At 43.4% G+C, this 3,849-nt stretch overlaps 1 pseudogene; it reads right to left on the bottom strand.

Moving 5' to 3' along the window:
* Positions 1 to 1,482: 1,482 nt before the first annotated feature.
* Positions 1,483 to 2,040, bottom strand: LOC114584465 (intraflagellar transport protein 22 homolog pseudogene; annotated as a pseudogene).
* Positions 2,041 to 3,849: the final 1,809 nt, after the last annotated feature.

Genomic DNA, 3,849 nt, shown 5'->3' with positions numbered 1-3,849 from the left:
TCTGGGTCTGGTGGCGCAAGCACGGGATATAAAAGATGTGAAGTCTCTGCTGAGACAGACACATCATCACTGTTGCCGTGAGTCAAACTGAGGGAGAGGGCAAGGATACAGGCCGGCCAACAAATTGTGAGCTAAGCAAACACATCCTTCTACAAAGGATTGAAGGTTTTTGTCCTCCAGAAGATGCAAGGGAAGAAGAATGGAGTGAAGTATGTCCTCCTGCTGGTCCCATAGAAAAGTGCAATGGTAATGCTTTCACACTCATGGTGGAGGAAATAAGGCATACTGTCACCACGAGTGTTGTTCCTGGAACTAGGCCTAACTGGCAAATGCTTCCAGACCTAGTAAGAGACATACTTAAAATTTCCCATTTGATTCCACTGTGGACAGCTGTGATGGCTCCATTCTATGGATATGGTGGTGTTACAGCCAGCAGCGCTTCCAGTAAGGCTTATTTCAAGGACTTGAAACACGCACACTTTAAACATCTAACCCTACCCATGCGCCTGGATGACTTCATATTTGAGCACATCCAGTCATTGGAAGGCATCATGAAGCCTGCTGTTGCAGCTCAAATGACAACTGCGGTCAATGAGGATTGCATGGGGGAAACAGCTCAAGAAAAGGTGACTGCTCAGTGTGCCAATGAGAAGAGCAAAATTGGCAGCAATACCCAGGTAAGAAATGGACAAAATGCATTTTCTGGGAAGGGTGACAAGTAGGGCATGATCCATGGATGCCACAGACTCATCACTGGGCCGGATGGGGCTTTTCTGAAAAAGGATGCTGAACTAGTGATAGCCAATGCAGTCCCTTTGGAGTACATCTCCAAAGGGCATTGGCCATGCTGACTCAGGGATGGGAGTTAAAGTGGAGGGCACCCTTGGCCTGGTTCAGCAGTGCTGTTCTTAGGCAGCATAGATTCCACACTGAGGCTTCATCAAAAGTAAAAGTTATCATTGGGGTTGGTTGGGAGGAGAAGCCATGAAGGATGGAAAGGAGCACAGGCAGCAAAATGAGATTGCAGCTGTCTTTTGAACATTGCTTCCACACACAAAAAGACTCAAAATGTATCTCAGAAGGCCAAGTTGTTAAAAGTTGTGTGGTAATCCTAAAAAGACAAGGGTGTGGGAGGAAACTCCTATGAGGCCATCTTAATAGAAAGGGGATCTTAAGAGAAAGGAGATTGGACAGGCAAGCACTGCCACCTTCTGGCCATCCAAACTGATATGCTCCAGTTAGACCTGATACAGTACATTGGTGATGGGCTCAAGTCATTAACCCTTTCTTTACCTCTTTTATGCTGCTTGGTGTTTTTTATAAATTCTGTTGACCGCTTTTATATGGCTCTTATGTTTTGCTATTTTCTTGTTTTGTTTTGTTTTTTTAAATTTCCAGCTGCCCTGGAAACCTACGTGTGTGTGTGTGTGTGTTTAAATGGGCATTTCTTTTATTTTCTTTGCAGCAACGTTCCTCCTGCTTTTAAGTGATCAGCAGCATCTCTCTGTCTCGGTTCTCATTTCCCAACTTGATAATGCCACTGAGGGACTTCACAAATTCCATCCGGAATCTTCAGGGTCTTCTTTGAGGCCAGAGTGGACAACCTGCAGCCAGTTCAGCAGTGGAGGCAAAGTGAGATTCTCCCAGGTTCATTGCACTGCCTGGCTTGTGATGTGAAATGAGCAGGGGCTGGCTCTCCAGCCGCTGCTGTTGCTGGACAAAACAAGAGTGCCACATTTCAATCTCCTTCACACAGCCAGATGAGCCTTGGTTAAAAACAATAGTGACCCCATGGGAATCTTTAAATGTACTGGCCAGAAAGTTTCGGATTATTGATCCCCTCCACAATCCCAACAGTTCAATCCAACACCCTGCTCCTTTGCCATTTCCCCCGAAATCTGGCTTCTTGTATTCTAGGATCCTTACTGCATGTGATGGGAGATAACTACCAATGCCTTCGGTGCTCTCTCACAAGGAGTTTGCCAAGACAGGCTTTCCAGCCTCACTGGGGCCAACAAAGAGGATCTTCACCTTTGGCATCTTCCCTTGGACTAGGCCACATAGCCTTGACCTCACATATAAAGCCAACCTGAGCAAACAGCTGAAAGGGCAGCTCCAATCCCCTGGAAACACCTTGAAGAATGGAATATAAATCAGTGTGAGGTGTTTGTGATTCTTTTATATATAAAATAAGACTTGACTGAATGGGGATCTTGGGTGCATTCTGAAGTAATATTTTAATTTTAAAACTGTAGATATTCCCCCACTCTATAAACAACAATGTATAACAATTTATCCTCATCTCTCTTTTTTTTGGGTGTGTGTGTGTGTGTTATTGGGTTGTTGTTTTTTATTTTGAGTATGTGCTTTGTGGTTTTATATTCTGATTTTATCTTGTGAACCGTCCTGAGACCTGTGAGTATAGTGTGGTATAATAATAATAATAATAATAATAATAATAATAATAATAATGGGAGCATCCACCTGTCCTTTGTCAACCAAGCTGGGAGAGAGAAGCTTTTCTGCAGTAATTCTGTTCTTTTTGCAAGTGCTATAAACATTGAACAAGTTCATCTACTCAGGAGCAATTTAGAGAGAGGCCATGTTGCAGAGCTTTCCTCAGTTCCACTTTCCACCCACACATACTGTAATTTCCTCACTCCATCACTAATGTCTGAGCAAGGTTTCAGAACAGTTCTCCATTTCCAAACATATCCATGCTGCACTGTTCCAAAGTTTCAAGATAACATTGGAAAATGTTCTGGTCTAGAGGCCATCCAGCAGGTGTACTCATATTCTGACCTGGTTAAAGGCAGTTTCCTATGAATGGAATTAAGTTTCCATCCTCTCCCAACCCAAAAACTTTGCTTGGAAGGTAAGTGTGCCTCTTGAACTCCTCTCATTCATATGCAGGAGAGAGTGAGAAGGCACTGGAAGCATATTAAAACCCTCAAGTGGCCTATAGGGGCAGACACTGATCCCAACCATGAGACCCCAAATGTCAGTATTCTGAGTTATGTAGTTATGTATTTTACTTTACACAGGAATGAGTGACAGTTTATTTGGGAGAAAGTAAAGGCACGCCTTCAGGGTCACCCCTGGGGTAGCCCCTGTTTATGAGAAACATTCTGCCTCCTTTCAACACTGCCCTAGACTGCAACATGGTAGTTTGTCCCATAAAAGTCAACTAGCGGGACTTACAAAAACAAGGAAATGATGAAGTGTGGAGAACTCCTGTCCAGGATTCCAGCAAGCCAAGCAGCCAGCAATGCTCTCTTTCAGGAAACTCCATTCCACCCTCTCTGTGCTCTTCTGTTCCATCCTAGCCCCAGCAGTCAGCCAGCATTCAGTGTCCACTGGGCATGTTCAGTAGGTTGTGTTGGAGTTGTCACCCTTTTAGGGTTTTCCTCCCTAAATATTCTTTGTACTTCTGCAAACTTTGGGGTTCTCCCAAGTCTCCTTGTGCTTGGATAGTGCCATTTTGGCTGCATAAGGATACACACTCAGTTGGAATATATATAGGAGCAACCCAGAACTGAGCCACGTACTGTCTTTTTTACATACCCCCTATCATTTGACTGCAGAGCTACACTCTGGATTTGTTTTGTTAATCATGCTAACAGGGATGATAGCATGTTGAGAAAACTGTATGGAAGGGAATGCTGAGATTTGGCTGTAGTAACTATATAGCTATGCTATGCTCTAATTGATCATATTTAAAACTAGTTATGCTACAGATGTCTATTCTGTAGATCTATCAGATCTATCTAGTTATGGCATTCTATGCTATAGACAATGTTTTTGAACTGCATTTCTTTAAAAACTGCTTTTCATCCATTGCAATCTGTA

The sequence above is a fragment of the Podarcis muralis genome, chromosome 1, assembly GCF_964188315.1.
Source record: "Podarcis muralis chromosome 1, rPodMur119.hap1.1, whole genome shotgun sequence".
Lineage (NCBI taxonomy): Eukaryota > Metazoa > Chordata > Lepidosauria > Squamata > Lacertidae > Podarcis > Podarcis muralis.
Note: the sequence above shows the minus strand (reverse complement) of the source record. Positions and strands in the feature narration are given on the sequence as shown.